Below are 19,843 nucleotides of genomic sequence, written 5' to 3'. Positions count from 1 at the left end.
ACTGACAGTTACAAATGACAGGGCCGAGAAAGCTACAGCATGACAAAGCCATAAAGACACATCATTCAACATTAATACAAAATGCTCAGCCGACTCAGTGGCCTCCAAAGGTCAAAAAGACTTCTGACAGCATTAAAGGGCATTCACTTTGTATTTAGAGCAGTAATAACTTCCTTATCTGCTATTTTGTAAAGTTGGTGAACATATTTATTTCTCAAGTGACTCAGCGGTTCAGATATTTTGTATCGCCGATTGTATATATTTCCCCTAGCCGAAGGAGCAGGGGTTGTTGTTGATTTTCTCTTCTAGAGATCTTATGCTGTAAATGTTCAGAGTATTAATACAAAGGCTGATGGAATTTCCAAAGTTCTGTGTTGTCTGAGGCATTGTGTGTGTTTGCTGAATGCTAGAGGATTCCTGCGTATTTCATGGCACAATAAGTTTCCTTTAAACTCTTCGTTATGTGTTTTAATTATTTCTTCATAACCCATTCATGTTCTATGTTTCACAGTTAATGGAAAAGAAAAAGAATAGTTTCAGGACTTATTCATAGGATACCCTGATCTCAATCTATGCTGTTATAAATGTTTTCTTCAGTTATAGTTATAAGGTGTAATTCTTAATTGCTGCACTTTCAGACTATATCTTTCACAGTGGTTATTGTTCAGAAATTCAAATCTGCTCCTGTGCAATATATCTCTTTCTCACACCCCCAGCTTAGTGGAAAATTCTTAATTGCTTTTCACTGGTTAAACGCACTTCATCATCACAATTTCAAGTTTGTTTCATGAAATATCTAAATGGCCCTGTTCTTTCAACAATCTCACTCAACATTTCATACAACCTATAGCCACAGACTCCATTGCCCAATGGACTAAAAAACGTCTGAAGATTTCCACCTAAAGTACTGAAAGACATCACTCAACCAAAACGTTAAACAAAACTGAACTCATAACTAGCCTAAAATCCTCACAAAACAAAGATAAATTTTAAAGAGAGAGCCCTCTCTGATTACAGTTTGGCTAGAAACTGTAATCCAAAGCTTGGTTAGTGGTTACCCCGGCCGTATTCCCTTGGGAGTCAAAGGGAACAACCTGGGAGTTAACATAATTGGTGACTCCACTACGGATTGAGCATATTTTTCAACTGCTGTCTGTCTTTAGACAGTGGTTCTAAAAACAGCTTGAGCAGTCCCTCGAAATAGCTCTTAAAAAGTATCCTAAAAATACCAAAAAGAAGTTCAGAAGCTGGCTCCTAAAAGGAAGAATAGGCACACCAGGTCAAATCCTGACCCAAATCCTCCTCCTGTTTTTGAAAACCCCAATTTGATCCATAAAACTCATAAGAGCCAAAAGGAACCAGAGCAATCTCCTGAATCTAGCCCTGAGGTAGTTCAGCACACTTTTATCCCCACCCCTTCTAAGCCAACTTTTCACCTCCATACAACTCATTCCTCCCCCTCTTCATCATCCACTTCACAAAATATATTGTCTACACCTAACACCCAAACTGCTATTGTTGTTCCTGTTGTTCCAGTTGTCCCACTTATCCCACCAAATATGGCTAATCGTTATGCACCCCTCCAGCTGCCAAACAATCCTGGGGCCATGCCTCAGGATTACCAAGGCAAAATCACTTATTTTGATGGAACCAGTACATATACTGCCTTACAACATACCAAGAAAATTCAAGACTACTTCGAAAACTATGAGATAGATGATGTTGATGTCAGAATGAAAATTTTTGTGCAAAGTATGACAGGTGAAGTAAGAACTTGGTTCAGGGCATTGGCTGCAAACTCTATAGCTAATTCGGGTGCTCTTTACCAGTCCTTTCTAAACAGATGGGAAAAGAAAAAAGACCCTCTACACATTTTATCTGAATATGACACCATAAAGAGAGGTCCACAAGAAACTGTCTCGAACTATTGCACTAGGTTCAATTCTATCTATAGTGCCATTCCTCAAAACCTTAGGCCTCCACCTGATTTAGCACTAATAAAGTTCCTTGATGGGTTTGATGCTGATATGGCATATCAATTAAGAGAGAAAGCCCCTGCAACTTTGGCTGACATGCAAGACATAGCAGTAAGTGTAGAGGCAAATCTGATTTCCAAGAGAAATAGGGCCAGAACTGAAAGAAGAACTACCTTTAAGGAAGAACCTTCAGCGTTTGAGCAGAAGTTAGATGCAATCATCAAAGGCATGGATAGACTTGGGGACAGAGTGGAAACCATAGAAAGAAAGGCATCATGGGAAGGACAAACAAGCAATATAAGAAACCAAAACTTTAGAAAGAATCAAAATCCCAATGTTGGAAGAACTGATCCTGACCAACATGTCAGACCCCCTTTCCAAGAGAATTATGCTGAGGCTTCCACATCCAGTGAGCCCAATGAGGATCCTCACATCAACCTAATGGGTTTGGACAGTGGGAATCAAATCTTTTTAACGCAAGAAGATCATGAGGATGATGATATCAAGCAGTTCCAAACCAAATCAGGTGAGTTATTTGATTTCAAACAAGGCTATGATACAGCTGTTTTTGAAGTTCATAAGCAATATAAATTAAGAAGTAGAACAATAAATGTGACACAGCCTGACAAAACAAAGGACACCCCACAACCTAAGAAGGCTATTGTCACAGAGCCAATTGACAAAATTGATCCAATCACAAAGGAAGTAACAGTTGAAGAAATAACTGAAGCATCTCCCTCAAATCAACAGCCAGTGGCTACATCATCCTTGCAGCATAATCCAAGCAATATTTCTCAAAATGTGAGTAAAAAGGACAAACCCCAAGATCAAAACGAGAATTAGGAGGAAGGCACTAAGGACTCCATAGAAAGGGAAAAGGTTGTTAACCAGAACACTAAAACCCAATCTGAAAAACCTTTTGACTTGGAAGCTGAAATTGGAAAATTGAAGATAGCTATTCCTCTCTCAGAGTTGGCCAAACATAACATTTATAAACAACAAATCAAGAGATCCCTTCAACTTACTCATAACAAAGATGATGTTAATGTGTTGGATGACACTCCAGAACTACTTTTCGGCCCAGAGGTTGATGGAAAGACAACAGTTACAGGAATCTTACCTTTTTATGTCAGCCTGCATGTTCATGATAAGATATTACACAATGCAATGTTTGACTCAGGTGCTTCCCACAACCTGATGCCCAAATCAGTCATGGAAAGATTAAATCTAGATATTACAAGACCATATAAGGACCTGTTTTCATTTGACTCCAGCCAAGTTAAGTGTTTAGGTCTCATAAAGGATCTCTGTGTGTCACTTGTCCAATACCCCAATAAGACAATCTTGATGGATGTTGTAGTTGCTGATATCCCACCTAAGTATGGAATGTTGTTATCAAGATCATGGGGGGCTAAACTTCAAGGTTCTCTTCAGTTAGACATGTCATATGCCACCATATCTGTCTTTGGGCAACCAAAGAGACTATACAGAGAAACACTCATGAAATACATGGTCAGCAGTGAAGAAAAACCTCAAAACTTTCCCATATATGCTGTCCATTCTGACATAGACTCATATATTCTCTTCAATGATAATACAGGTTCTACAAATGATGATGAAACTAAGACATTCAAACAAGATCAGGATATAAATGAACAAACTACTGCTCTAGAAATAATGGTCGAGCAATCAATAAACAAAATTGTTCAAGAAGAAAAACCAAGTGTAAGCCAAGGTCTCAAGTTGTTGAGGCCAAGCCCCATAGTGGTTGACAATTCTTCCCTCGACCAAGAAATCCTATGGTTCCTTGAATTTGATGGGTCAGTCAACAAATTAGGGGCGGGAGCAGGGGTTTGGATACATAACAAACAAAACAGTCACGCAGAAGGTCGAGCCTATAGACTAAATTTCAGATGCACCAACAATATGGCAGAATATGAAGCTCTTTTACTAGGCCTCAAACTGGTAAAATCATTGAAGGCCACAAAACTTTCGATTATGGGAGATTCAGACCTAATCATCCAACAAGTGAAGGGGGATTTTGTCACTAATGACAAAAGACTGAGATCTTATAGGTCTGCTGCTGTTGAAATACTAAATTCCTTCACTGAATTTCAAATTACCAAAATTTCTAGAACCCATAATCTCCATGCTCATAGTTTGGCCACATTTGCAAGCACATGTAAACTACCTTTTGAACCCAAGCATTGCTTTATAGCTGAGATTAAACACCGGCCTTCTATCCCAAACAATGTCAAGGACTGGCAAGTGTTTGATGATGATACACAAATAAATAATTTCTTGACTTTGCAGCAAGAATTTTCAGGACTAAACATTGATGCAGAGGCTGCAGGTGAGTCACAAACACTAGGTGAACAGGACCAAACAGCAATATCACCCAAAACAGCCAACCAAATGCTACATCCAACAATTTTTAACAAAGACAACATACAAGAAATTCAACAAATCAGTTGTGAAGAAGTAGCTGATGCTGAAGATGAAGTTATACAATTGAAAGACAATTTTCTTCCAACAGGCCTAACTCCATTGGAGGATATTTTTGACTCAAATGATGTCCCTAGAAAACCAAAAATGCAGCCTCTTAATGCTGCCATTGAAGAATGCAACATTGGAACTGTTGACAGGCCCAAGATAATAAAATTGTCTGCATCCTTACCTCCTGATCAGAAGCCTAAATACATTGACCTCTTCAAAGAATTTTAGGATGTCTTTGCAAGGAGTTATGAGGATTTAAAATCCTATGACACCTCTGTTATCCAACACACCATCCCTCTCAAGCCTAATCAAAAGCCATTCAAGCAAAAATTGAGAAGGATCAATCCTATGCTTCTCCCTTCAATTGAGAAAGAGGTACAAAAAATGTTTAAAGCTGGTATCATAGCACCTATCAGGTTTTCAGACTGGATTTCAAATTTGGTGCCCACAAGAAAGAAAACTGGTGAGATAAGACTTTGTGTTGATCTAAGGAATTTGAACCAAGTATCCCTCAAAGATAATTACCCCTTACCTAAGATGGATCACATTCTCCAAAGAGTGGTAGGGGCCTCAAGAATTTCTTTACTTGATGGATTCTCAGGTTTCAACCAGATCCTAGTTCACCCTGATGATCAGGACAAAACAGCATTCACAACCCCATGGGGAACCTTCAAATATGTCAAAATGCCTTTTGGATTCAAAAATGCAGGGGCTACATTTCAAAGAGCAATGGATATTGCTTTTGCCAAGGAGATTCATGACTTCCTTGTTATTTATTTAGATGACCTCACACCTTTCTCTAAATCAGACCAAGAACATTTGAAGCACTTGAGACAGATATTCTTAACATGTAGGAAATATGGAATTTCTTTAAATCCCAAGAAATCCCTGTTTGGTTTGGAAGAAGGCAAGTTATTAGGTCATATCATTTCAAAGGATGGCATTAGAATTGACCCAGACAGGATACAAGCTATTTTACAAATGCCCCACCCAAGAAACATCAAAGAATTACAAGCCTTCTTGGGAAAGATTAACTTCCTAAGGAGGTTTATCCCAAACTTAGCAGAATTGATCAGATTACTCAGTAACATGCTTAAAAAGGATTCAAAAGTGAAATGGACAGTAGAAGCAAATCAAGCTTTTGAAGGCATAAAATTGGCCCTTACCCAAACACCAGTCCTAACAAATCCTCAATTTGACAGAGAATTTATCATTTTCTCCTTTGCCTCCTAGCATACCATTGCTGCTGTCTTATTACAGAAAGATGACCGAGGAAATGAAAAACCCATTGCTTTCTTTAGTAGAGCTCTTAGAGATGCACCCCTGAAATATCAGATCATGGAGAAGCAAGCTTATGCTTTGGTCAAGGCCATTAAAGACTTTAGGATTTACATCCTATACTCCCATGTTATAGCTTATGTGCCAAGTCCCATTGTGAAAGACATACTCACTCAAGAAAACTTGGAGGGCAGAAGAGGCAAATGGATTGCCAACATCTTGGAATTTGATATTGAAATAAAACCTACAAAACTGATAAAAGGGCAAGGTTTGGCCAAATTAATGACAAAAGCAAACTTCCAAGCCTTAGACATTAACCAGCTGGACAATGAACCGGAGCTGGCGACTCCAAAGATCAATGTAGCCTTTGAACAATCCTCTTGGTATTCTGATATATGTTATGTGTTACAAAACCTGTGTGCTCCCCCAGGATTGTCCAGAACTAAATGTAGGTTCTTAAAAATGAAAGCTTCAAGATTTTGTGTCATGGATGGCAATTTGCTTTGGAAAAACCATGAGGGTATATTGTTAAACTGCTTAATTGAGAATGAGACTAACAATGTCATAAAAGAATTTCATGCAGGTGATTGTGGTGGACACTTGTACTAGAAGTCCACTGTGGATAAGATATTGAGGGCAGGTTACTATTGGCCCATTGTTTTCCCTGATGTCAAAAAATCTACCACTTCATGTCATAAATGCCAAGTGTTTGAGGGAAAGAGAAAGTTACTGCCACTTCCTTTGAGGCCTATTGCAACAGAGAGACCTTTTCAACAATGGGGTTTGGATTTCATTGGGGAAATTCATCCCTCATCTTCAGGCCAACATAGATGGATTCTAACAGCTACAGACTACTTTACTAAGTGGATTGAAGTTGTCCCATGTAGACAAGCCAATGATTTCAATATCATTCAGTTCCTTGAGACCAATATACTTTCTAGGTTTGGTTGTCCTGACAAGATCATAACAGACAATGCTGTAGCCATTAGATCCAAGAAGATGGTGAACTTCTGCCACAAATTCCACATTACCTTGGGCCATTCTACTGCATACTACCCTCAAGGAAATGGCCTAGCTGAATCATCAAATAAAAGCCTTGTAAACATCATAAAGAAGATGTTGGAAGAAAATAAGAAGAATTGGCATAAGAAGCTTATCAATGCCTTATGGGCAGACAGACTAACGACCAAGAGATCAATTGGGGTCAGCCCATATGAGTTAGTCTATGGATTAGAAGCCAAATTTCCTTCATCACTAGGGGTTCCTGTTATGAAACTACTTCAAGAAAGTCAAGCTGAGCCCAATGACATGCAAAGAAGGATCAATCAAATAATATGCTTGCAGCAAACTAGAGACCAAGTTTATAGCAGAGTTCAAGTTTTACAAGAAAAGTTAAAAAAAGCTTTTGATAGAAGGACTAAGGCTGAAGATTTCAACATTGGTGACAAGGTCCTAAAGTGGGATTCAAGAAGGGAAGATAAAGGAAAACATGGAAAATTTGATTCCCTTTGGAGAGGACCATTTGTTATTCAAGTAGTGCAAGGAAACAATACTTACTTTCTTAAAAGTCTTGATGAAACTGATTTGGATGAAGGTCCTGTAACTGGCAGGATGTTGAAGCACTATTTTGACTACTCTCCATGTATATAGCATGGCTGTTCCCCCTGTACATAATTTGCTGTATATAATGTTTTCTTTCAGCATGTAAATAGCTCAGTTTGAAAGGTCTTGCAGAATCAGGAAAAGGCTTTAGTTCAGCAAATTCCACAAGTATGACAGATTCCAATTTTGAGATTTCAAGGAGGAAAACTCCAAGTTTTGATAAAAGAAGTTAAGGGCCAAGGCATTTTGACCTGCTGTTCTTGGTCTTTCAAAAAGAAAAACCATCCCCATGTGGAGCCACTGTTAGATAACTATACCAATAGGTTTCATATTTCATGATTGGCAAAGAAAGTTCCAAATATGCTCTGCTTTGGTGATGCAAAGATCCCATATTTTCAAGAGAAGGTAATATGTGTACATAGCTTGATGTTGACTCAATTTTGGATGGATGGTCCAACAACCTAATCTGGATCATGCCATGTTTCAATTTTTGTTGTAGAATAGAGAAAGAAGTCTGTCCAAACTGTTTAATCTTGGCAGACCAATAGTTAGGTAGAGAATTAAGGTTCCCAACTGCTTAATCTGGGGCCTTGGAAGCAATAAGGGTAGTTCTAGATAGAAAATCAAAAGAAAAAGCCAAAGGAAAAGAAAAGGCACATGAGGGTCTGCAAGTCTAAGTGCACCCTCCATGAAGAAACAAAAAATGCTAGGCAAGTAGATGGGTAGGTAGATGGGGTTGCAGAAATGTAATTCCTTTCAATTGAATTTTGCTGGTCTAACATAAAGGAAACATCAATGGATAGAGAAGGTCCTCTCCTCCATCATTTTGCAGCAACTCAATGGAGCATGTCTAACTTCCTAATTTCCCCCCTTCACATTTATTGCTAACATCCCTACACCAGTTGTGTTCATGAAAGAAGTCAAGGTCTTGTGTTGGTTCTTGTTTCTTTAAGAGCCACATTTCTTGTCTAAAATTCTTTTCATTTTGATCTACTTCCTAAACTAAGTTGATTTCATATAAACTTAGTGTTATCCCTTCTCATCCCCATCTTCCACTCATATTAACCCCTAACTTCTTACTATGTAACTCCCTATACCCCCTATTCCCCTATTACTATGTAAATCATACAAAAAACCCAAAAAATTACATATCCCCTTCCCCGAGCATTATAGCTCTATGATTGGTTTCAAATGGTTTAAGCGCTAAACATTAGAGCGCGACCCACAAAGCGCTATAAATTAATCCTGGGATTAATCCAAGATCAGCTTGGATTAATAACCTTAATCCTAGTTTTGTAAATAAGCCCGCGCATAATCCACTTTGCCCGTAACACAGTCAAAAACCCACTTTTCTAATGTTTCACCGGGTGCAGATTTCACAAATAATATTATTTTATTGTCCCGCCCGCTGCCGTATCGCCCTGACATCTTATTGACCCATCGACCGTTGGATCTAGGCCTTCCCATCCGACAGCCCACATCCATATCGGGTCGGCCCCGATGACTGCGCTTTATCGCCCGAGAAACTGTCAGAGGGTGACGTCAGGCCTCTGCCACGCGTCACCCCCAAATTTTCTCGGGTCGCCCTCTGACAATACTGCTTCCGTATCCAGAGCGGTCCGAGAAAAACCACTTACCGCTTCTGGTTTACTGCTGGTACCGTCACGTCCTCGTCACCGCCACGATGTGCCCACGTCACGCCACCTCACCGCCTCATCATCACCCGGCCCGTCACCGCTCCGACATGTCCGCCACCTATGCAATCCCCGTGGACCACTCGCAAGCCGCCGCGTCACCCGATGACGTCATGCTGACGTCACCCGACACTGACCCCACCTAATGACGTCATGCCGACGTCATCCAAAAAAGGCGCCAATGGCCCAAAAGTCCATATTTTCGCCGAAAATTGCGTTTTTCTCACTTTTTGCAAAAACAACTATTGCTCCCCCTGCATGCGAATTACGACCAATCCATCGCCAACCTGCAGAAATCGCTACAAAGACCGTGGGCGCGTCCATTACACCTGCATTTGTAACCATTGCCGGCAATTCATAAGGTATTTATCCAAATCGTTCCCTTCGCGCCTGGTTTTGTCCATAATTCTCCAAAGATAGCTTAAAAAGACTGAGGAACACTATAACTACCAGCAAACCTCCAATAACCAGTATCTATTTTCAATTGTTGGGTTGGAATTCCTCTGCAGAACCCGCATTTAGCCAAATTTTCCTAAATTCACAGACAGTTCGCGCATTCGTGAACTTAAGACCCGAGCTCCACTAATTCACCGTAAATACAGTTTCACTAGGCCTGGCATTTGCTCTATCAGTCCTCTGGGCAATATTTCAATTGTTGACACTACCAGTTACCCTCTGTTCCTCTGCAATTCACCTCTCTGTTCCAGAGATACCCCTTTGTGTTGCTCTGTTTAGTAACACCAGTTCTAGTACAAGTCATAGTACTACTTAACCATGGAAAGACCAGTAGCCCTGAATATTCAACCTCTGAACGCCCCACAAAGAGAGTTAGAATGGAAGGCCCTAGGAGATAAAGATTACCAGATGATAGACTTGTTCTCAATGAATTCCAAATTTAATATTCATATGCTAAATGAATTAAAAGCTCAACACCTCAGTGGAGCTGATATTTTAGGGATTTGGGACTCCAACTTGCCCATTTACAACCTCCCTCAAGTCAATGTCCTTCCAGACCTGATCCATAGATGCTGTGAGAACTATGATCCCTGTCAAAGAGTTGTCCTCAGTACATCAGGTGTAGTCTTGTTCCATATCACCCCTAAGGCCATAAATCAAATGCTGAACTTTCATTCTGCAAGACCATTGACTCCTCTCTCCATGATGGACTTATTAAAGAAGGGGGGTAGGCTGTCCAGTGCCCAGGTCATCAAGATTAATCAGTTATTTATTCAGCCAAGTTCTGAAGCTCTGAGAACACCTCCTATTGGACATCCATATCTCAATGACTTGGGGAAGATGCTGGTGGATTTGATCAGCTATGTCCTGGGGTACAGGGGAATTGAGGATGTTGATGACACCATAATGGCCATGCTGTCCATATTTTCTCCTGGAAAACCTCCTGCTGTGCACTATGACTATGCTGAGTATATTGCAAACAAGATTCATGAACAACTGATGAATCTAGAAAGAGAAAAGGTGTTCAGATACACCTCATACATCTATCATCTGTTCCTATTTTATCAACTAGACAGTTTCCCTATTCCTCTCAAGAAACTTGATGCCCAGGGAAATCCAAGGTCTGTAGTATTTTGGACCTCAGTTTTTCATTGCATCTCCCGTTCACCATACACATACTGTGAATTCATAGACCTGTTCATTCATCCAGCTATGACTTTGTTATTTGGTGTCCCTCCTCCAAGATTGACTGATGAGATGCAAAGAATACTTCACCTCTCAAAGGCCTACAGCATTGGTGATTGGTACTTTTACCAACACCATACAGTAATCAAAATATATGGCTGTGAGTTGGACCCTTATAGGCTGCCAAGATATGTCCCAATGAGACCATTTGCCTTGGAATATTTCAGACAGTTTGGAAATGCAGACCAGGTCCATTTCCACAGCAAAAACAAGAAGGTGCAACTAAAGGTCAGGAACCAACTAGGCCCATTTCTTTACAACCAACGGGAGGAGGGATGGAAGGAAGCTGATAGGATCTTAGAGAGCCTCCAATTAGAAACTATTTTAGAGCCTCCAATTAGAAACTAGTTTCTGCTGGATACCTTATGACCCTAATCATTTCATTTCTCTAAGGAGGGTAAAATATAAATTGGGTGGCTATGCTCACATCAGATTGCCTCACATTGAGAAATATGCCAATCTACTAAGTTGGAAAGAGGACACTCTAGAAGAGCCAATGACTAGAGAGCAAATACTACAAAGAGAGGCAAAGAATATTGAAAAAGAGGCTGACTTGGAAACTTGTGGACAGGTTTCCTCTTCATATCAAAGGCAACTTGGAGTAGCTGCATCATCTTCGACAGCACATCAGCAAACAGCCAAGGCTACTTATCAGGCTTCCAGCAAAGGCAAAGAGAAGCAGATGGAGCAGGAACAACCACCTCCTATAGCAGAACAGCAAGCAGAAAAGCAAGTAGAACAGCAAGAAGAAGGGCAAAAAGAGGGGCAGCCAATACAGCAGCAAGAACAAACAGCTAAAGCCCCAATATCCACTGAGCAACAGGCTCAAGAGAATGTGCCTCCTAGGCAAGGAAAGACAGTGGAGGCCTCAGTACTACAAACTCCACAGAAAGAAGAAAAGGGAAAGAAGAGGGATAGAGAGCAGGAGACTCCCCTCACCACATCCACAAATCAAGGGGAGAAAAGGCACAGAATGAATCCCCTCTCTGAGGAAGAAATGCCTATTGGGCAATCTTTGGGCATGGGCCCACCAAGTATGGAGGCATCTGCAAGTTCCTTTCAGCAGGAACAAGAAAGAACAGTTGGAGGAGAAGTCAGCTCCTCAAGCCAGCAACGCAAAGCTGAAACAGGCATCAAACAACAATTTATTGATATCAAAAAGAAGAATGAGCCACTTAGGATACAGCTGTACAATCACCTATTGAAAATGGCTCCTACAAACCAGCAGAGGTTGATGTTTGCATATGATGTAGAAGAGGGCAAAATGATAATGAGTCATTTCATGCCAACCATGCTGTAGCCACAGTTAGCTGCAGACTATATAAGGACCAACCTTGAGGTCCTTGCAAAAGACATCCACCCTATGGATCAGATTGAATTACACAAGAAAACGGGTGAGATGGTATATGCCACTCTTGCAGACAAAACATTGGTGAATTATAGGTTGGAAAATAGCCTAAATAACACAGTTGCCCAACTTGAGTTGGAGAAAGCATCCTCACAGGCAAAGGACAACCGAATCAAAGCATTGGAGGATATCATCATAGAACTTGGGCATGATCCCAAAGACACCAAAGCTATACAAGCGCTGCTGAAACTAAGAGATGCAGATATGGCAGCACTAAGAAAAATGGTTAAGATCCCAGCAACTCTTCACCCACAAACAGAAGAGGTTGCCCAGCTACGGCGAGACCAAGATGCAGCAAGCATGCTGATATCATTATACAAACAGCTGATCCAGACAGAAGAGAAATTGGGAGAATCAGAGGCTGCACTGTAGGCAGCCCTACAACAAAAGGAAGTAGGCCAAACATCTCAACCACCTCCATAAATAATCAACCTTGAGGAACCCCCTCAAACTAGTGCTCCTCCTACAAAACAGACAGCGCCATCTACATCAGCATCAGCACCAACAACAGAGCAGGCTCCAAGCCTTGACATGCAGAAGCTGAAGAATGAAATCCAGGCCTTAGAAGCTCAAATGGCAGAGCTAAATGAAGCCAGAGAGAATTTAGCTAAGCTGAATGAAAAATATGACAAATCCAAGCAAAGTGTAGCAGAAAAAGGAAGGGAAATAAAGGCCCTTAAGGAGAAGATAAAGGAGCTGGAGAAAGAGCTCACCCTTGACAAAGTGGTGGCTGAGCTCAAGACAGTTTTGTGGGCCAACATTGGCCAATCAATCACAGATCAGTGGTAGTATATTGAGACTATTCATGAGCAAATGGAGCTCATAGGCAAAGCACACAGGGAAGTCCAGAGAGCAAGGGCATCTCTAGGCAATATGCCTGAGATAGCCAACAGAATGATTAACGTGCTCAATAACCGTACAGGTCCTCAGCTGGCAGCAATGGGAATCCCCAATAGAACTGAAACCATCCTGCTGATAAAGAGGGTCCTTACATTGAGAAGCCTGGTACAAACACTGGAAAGAAGAAGCCGGGACATGCAGACAGAAGTAAACAAATTCATGGATAAGTTTGCTGCATTACAAGGCAGAGGTCTTCCTGGCTTACTGAACAGCACAGGGAGGCTACTTTCACATGAGAACTATGCAAAAAGGGTCAATACATTTGCCACCAATCAGATCAATGAAAGACCGAGCACCTCAGAAGAAACAGGGCCAGCATCTGGGCAAAGTCTCTATGAAAGAGTAGAGAACTTATGTTTTATTATGAATGAGATTAAACATTTGTTTGAAGTGCATCCAAACTTCTACAAATATACAGAGGCAGATGAGACCTTGGATGCAATTTTGAGACATCAATTGCCCACACAGGAATGGTGGACCAAAATGATACAGTTGATACTGTAATCAAGAGCCTTTCATCAAGTTTTGCAATCAAAAAACATAAGTCATCATATACAGGAAAATTTGATGCATTCAGTATTTTTGGAAAAGAATAAACTGGGCCAACTCAGCAAACCAATTCGGCCACTAAAGCAGCACTGACAGTTACAAATGACAGGGCCGAGAAAGCTACAGCATGACAAAGCCATAAAGACACATCATTCAGCATTAATACAAAACGCTCAGCCGACTCAGTGGCCTCCAAAGGTCAAAAAGACTTCTGACAGCATTAAAGGGCATTCACTTTGTATTTAGAGCAGTAATAACTTCCTTATCTGCTATTTTGTAAAGTTGGTGAACATATTTATTTCTCAAGTGACTCAGCGGTTCAGATATTTTGTATCACCGATTGTATATATTCCCCCTCGCCGAAGGAGCAGGGGTTGTTGTTGATTTTCTCTTCTAGAGATCTTATGCTGTAAATGTTCAGAGTATTAATACAAAGGTTGATGGAATTTCCAAAGTTCTGTGTTGTCTGAGGCGTTGTGTGTGTTTGTTGAATGCTAGAGGATTCCTGCGTATTTCATGGCACAATAAGTTTCCTTTAAACTCTTCGTTATGTGTTTTAATTATTTCTTCATAACCCATTCATGTTCTATGTTTCACAGTTAATGGCAAAGAAAAAGAATAGTTTCAGGACTTATTCATAGGATACCATGATCTCAATCTATGCTGTTATAAATGTTTTCTTCAATTATAGTTATAAGGTGTAATTCTTAATTGTTGCACTTTCAGACTATATCTTTCACAGTGGTTATTGTTCAGAAATTCAAATCTGCTCCTGTGCAATATATCTCTTTCTCACACCCCCAGCTTAGTGGAAAATTCTTAATTGCTTTTCACTGGTTAAACGCACTTCATCATCACAATTTCAAGTTTGTTTCATGAAATATCTAAATGGCCCTGTTCTTTCAACAATCTCACTCAACATTTCAAACAACCTGTAGCCACAGACTCCATTGCCCAATGGACTAAAAAACATCTGAAGATTTCCACCTAAAGTACTGAAATACATCACTCAACCAAAACGTTAAACAAAACTGAACTCATAACTAGCCTAAAATCCTCACAAAACAGAGATAAATTTTAAAGAGAGAGCCCTCTCTGATTACAGTTTGGCTAGAAACTGTAATCCAAAGCTTGGTTAGTGGTTACCCCGGCCGTATTCCCTTCGGAGTCAAAGGGAACAACCTGGGAGTTAACATGCTGCAAACTGTGATCAAGAACTGGATCAAAAGTCTCGCATTGTACCATCGCACCCTCTCTTCAAGGATATCAGTATGCATCACACTTCCCGTGTGTTGTAGGTGGGATGCGTACTAGAATCCCTGTGTAACAGGTGCACTGATCAGAGAAGGCTAATTTTGTCTCCAGACTTTGCTTTTTCTTCACTCTTTTCAGCTCTATTCAGGAGTTTTGCTGTCTGTAGTCAGTATACCTCTGTTGGAAACCCCCTTCCTTGCCATTATTCCGCCTCCATTGTGCAAAGAACTGTAATTTATTTTATGTATTGTGAGCCATTTTCAGTTCTCTTTTACAAAGAAGTAGCGTATTTAAACTATCGTTTCTTGATTTGGAAGTGTCCTTTTCAGTCATAGAAGAGAATCCTATTGTTCTTGATAGTCGATTACACTGTTACTCTTGTATTTGATTTGAATTAGTAGTTTTTCAAGTGTCGAAAGCAAGTTTTTCATTCCAAATCACAAAGTGTCGTCATTGTCTTCATTTTGTCTTGAAAAGAAGCTTGTTAGTAATGTCGCTTTGAAAAATAATTCAGATTTGTGCTTAGCTTTCTTTTTATCATTCACACATTAAGAAGGCTGAAAACAAATACATGCATGTGCATTTGCATTTAGACTGTTTGTTGGTTTGATTTAGGACAGTGCATATAGTGTGTGCTCTCTGCTCTATGTTGAAAGAATATCATCTCTCTTTCTTTAGCTAGGATTTTCATTGCAAAAAGAAGATTAAATGATTGTTTATCATCTTAGATTGCATTTTAGGAATTGTATATCTACATCATGCGGTGAACCTGAAAGGCAAATTTCTTAAACAATATCAACTGTAAAATAAATTTAATGAATCTAAAACCGCTTTGGAACCTAACGCACAACATTTAGATGTTGGCATTTTGGCACCAGTGTGGCGCTATGGTACAGGTGTTGTCCTTGATGGCAACTCACTTTGGTGACAGATCTCAGTTCAGGTGCTCAGAATGAAGGAAATCTTGTATACGCAGGTTCACCTTGCCGAAGACACGTATACATGCGGGTTATACGTTCAAAAGTCATGTGTGCGTATACACACACTTTTATGCACAGAAAAGCGCGTACATGGTGGGAAACTTATTTTTGGTCCGTGGTTGTTAGTCCTTGGAATTTGAACCTATGGTTTTGGACCATGGTATCTCGTCAAAAGTGTTGACCCCAGGTTTTGGGCCCTTGGTATTGGTTTATTATTGTTTTGGACCATGGTATTGTGGAAGGGCTAAAACTATAAAATAGGAAGGAGATCATGTGGCAAAGTATCATCTGATTTATTGAATATCTGATACCGTGCTAGATCTGGAATACTGGTGATTGGGTTATGGTGGAGATCTAGATTTGAATGAAGGAGGAACCTGAGCGCGAGAAGGATAAGGACTATTGATGGATCAAAATCTCAAGGCTTAAACATTGGTATCTCTGTATGATTTTGATCTGTTATATGTGGCACACTCTTGATCTATAAATCTGGGTTAACTAATGTCTGAATGTTTAAAAGAATAAATTATTCTTTATAGATTTGTACGCAGGTTCAGTGAAGTGCAGGTGCGTATACACGACTTTTCTATGAATGAAAGAAGCATATACGCAAGTTGGTTGTGGTACAGAAGCATATACACGCAGATTGATGAATAGTGAAGTAGCATACATATCTTGATTTATGTTCTAGCTACTTCTGTTTTATTGTTGCAGTGTTCTGGGTTCAGAATTGGTGTTTGATTATAGTTACTGTGTTCTGGGTACAGCTGACAGAGAAGTGTTTATCTGATTCAGTTTTTGATTGGTGAAAAGGGTTTGGTTGATGCAGAAATACTTGATGTTTGATTGATATTACTTGTGGATCCAGTCTAAAAATTAATGAAACAAGGTCCCTGAAAGCAGAGAGAAGGTTGCAGCCTTCTGCAGGTAGGAGTCTGCATACTAGTATCTCAAGCTAGTACAAGAACTAAGGGGGTTGGAGCTCCCTTCCAGGAAAGCTGGAGAATGAGAGAGAGTTGTAGCTCTCTGGAGGTTGCAGCCTGCGTACTGGTAAAGAATGCACCAGTGCAAAACATTGTAAAGAGAAGTTTCTAATTAAAAAGAAGATAGAGATGAATTGCAGCAGGGGGTTTTCACCCACATTGGGTTTCCTCCTTATATCTTGTGTTCATGTGTGTGACTGTCTTTTGCTCTTTCACTGGTTCTAGTACTGTTTATTTGCTTCTAATTCACAAATTAATAACTGACATCTGAAAGATAAATCAAATTATAAGTTTGCTTTATATACGCGGTTTTCCTTATCTGAACTTGTGTATATACGCGATTTTTATTAACTGAAGTAGTGTATATTATCTGAAAGTGAAAAAGGAAATATTTTTCTTGATAATACTGATTCACCCCCCCCCCCCCCCCGCTCTCAGTATTATTTCCAACAATTGGTATCAGAGCAGGTCCTTCTGAAGAAGCTTGATCGCTTGAAGGAAGATCTTTCATCATGAGCAACTACAAGAGGGAAGCATCAGTCAGGCCACCGGTTTTTGATGGGACAAACTTCGTATATTGGAAGGTAAGAGTTACTGCCTATCTTCAATCTCTGGTTACAGAAGTCTGGGACATCATAGAAATAGGGTATACTTTTCTATCAACTACCCCTACAAATCCAGCTGAGAAGAAGAAATATGAAACAAATGCAAAGGCGGTCAATACTCTTCTAGGATGTCTATCTCAATCAGAATTCGTGAAATTTATGCAGTTAAAATCAACAAAAGAAATATGGGACAAGATTGTCCTAAGCTATGAAGGAGATGATCAGGTAAAACGAGCAAAACTTCAAACCCTCAGGATTCAGTATGAAAATCTCAAGATGTATAATGATGAAAGTGTGGCTAACTATTTTCTTCATGTAGATGAGATTGTTAATTGTATGAAAAACTTGGGAGAAGAAATAAAAGAGGTTGTTGTGGTTGAAAAAGTTCTAAGATCTTTGTCACCTAGGTTTGAATCTAAAGTTTCTGCAATAGAAGAAAGGGAGAATCTAGAAAGTCTTAAAATGTCACAACTACACGGAATTCTTACTGCTTATGAAATGAGGAGAGGAGGTCCATCAGACAGGAGAGAAGCTGCTTTCAAGGCTTCAGGCAAAGGAGAATACTATGAATCAGGACACGTGTCAGAAGAAGAAGAAGAATCAAATTTTGTCAAAAATCTTCAAAGGGGTGCCAGACAATTCCGGGGTAAGTTACCTTTCAAGTGCTTTTCTTGTGGAAGAGTAGGTCACTATGCTGCCAAATGTCCTCATAAGGATAAGATTGACAAGGGAAAGGAACCTGTTAGACGGAACAAGAAACAGAATGCAAATAAGAAAAGCTATTACACTCATGAAGATAGTGATGGTCTTTCAAATAGTGACGAAGATGAACGAGGTAATGAATATAAACTTTTAATGGCTTTTGAAGATGATGACTACATGGATGCTATAGATGTAGGAGGTTTTTGTGAAGAGATGACTAATCTCAAAATTTGCTTAGAAGAGAAAAATGCAATTATTGATTCTCTACAATGTTAACTCGCTGAAAGGGAAAAACATCTTGAAAAATTGGAATGTGAAATTGTTTGTCTTAGAAAGGAGATTGAGAAAACAAAATCTATTAATCTTAAATTTGTTAAAGGATTTGAAACTCTAGATGAGATTATCAATGTGCAGCATTCTCCACTAATAAAGATAGGTCTGGGATATAATGGAGAAACATCTCAAGCTTCTATCTCCAAAAGTTATCTTGATGCAGCAAGGAGGAGCGAGCAAAGGCCTAATAGAAATCATCAGGTAAATCAGGGACAATTTACCTCAAGAACGAATAAAGACTATCAAGAAAATCGGGGACAAGCTACCTTAAGGACAAACAGAAGCTACAATCAGCCACAGGTAAAATCTTCCTAATTTGCCTCAAGAATGGATGTCAGTAGAAACTACAATCGGTTGGATGATAGATTTGATAATCACAGGAGTTTCTTCAATGGCCAATGTTTCTCTTGCCATAATTTTGGTCACAAAGCAACTCAATGTGTTGCCTATAAGACAATCATGACTAGAGAAGCTCAAAAACAAAGGAATATGACTGGAATCACGAAAAGGACTTATAACAACTTTTCGGCCCTTGAAAATGAAGTTGAATGTTTTATTTGTAATAACTTTGGTCATGAAGATTCTGAATGCAGGAGCAGGTTTTGGAAGACAACTCAGAAGGAACATACCTCAAGTGCCAGAACATGGAGAATGAAGGAACCACAACCAGAAAGATGTGGGATAGCTTCCTATGCAGAAGGACAGGAAAATCTATGATATATTGACAACGGATGTTCGAAGCATATGATAGGGGATAAAGAAAAACTTGAATCATATACTGCATTAGAAAAGGGAAAGAAGGTGTCTTTTGGAAACGATACCCCTGCAGCCATAAAAGGAAAAGGCACTGCTTAGTTGAAAGAACAGGTCGAAGCCGGAAATGTTTTGTATGTAGATGGCTTGAAGCATAATCTACTAAGTGTTAGTCAGATGTGTGATCAAGGAACCGAGATAATATTTCGATCAAATGGATGTAGTGTTCGTGATCTTGATACAGGAAAAACAGTGATCAAAAGCAGAAGAACTCCAAATAATCTATACATATTTGAAGAAGGACAACAACAATGCTATTTGAGCAAGGATGATGAACAATGGTTATGGCACCAGAGGTTGGGGCATCTAAGCTTTTCATAAATAAGGAAAGCATGCAAATACCAGGCAGTTCGTGGTCTTCCAGATATCAAAATACCAGACAACACCATATGCAAATCATGTCAGTTTGGTAAGCAAACCAGAACTAACTTTCCTGAGAAGGAAGGATCAGCTAGCAGACCTCTTGAGCTAGTCCATACAGATGTATGTGGTCCATTTAGGACAAGGTCACCTCGAGGAGAAGAATACTTGATATTATTCATTGATGACTTCTCCAGGTTTTTTTGGTT

Source organism: Pinus tabuliformis, chromosome 3_2 (assembly GCF_031772625.1).
Source record: "Pinus tabuliformis cultivar Carrire ecotype Pingquan chromosome 3_2, CPIR1, whole genome shotgun sequence".
NCBI classification, from domain to species: domain Eukaryota; kingdom Viridiplantae; phylum Streptophyta; class Pinopsida; order Pinales; family Pinaceae; genus Pinus; species Pinus tabuliformis.
Note: the sequence above shows the minus strand (reverse complement) of the source record.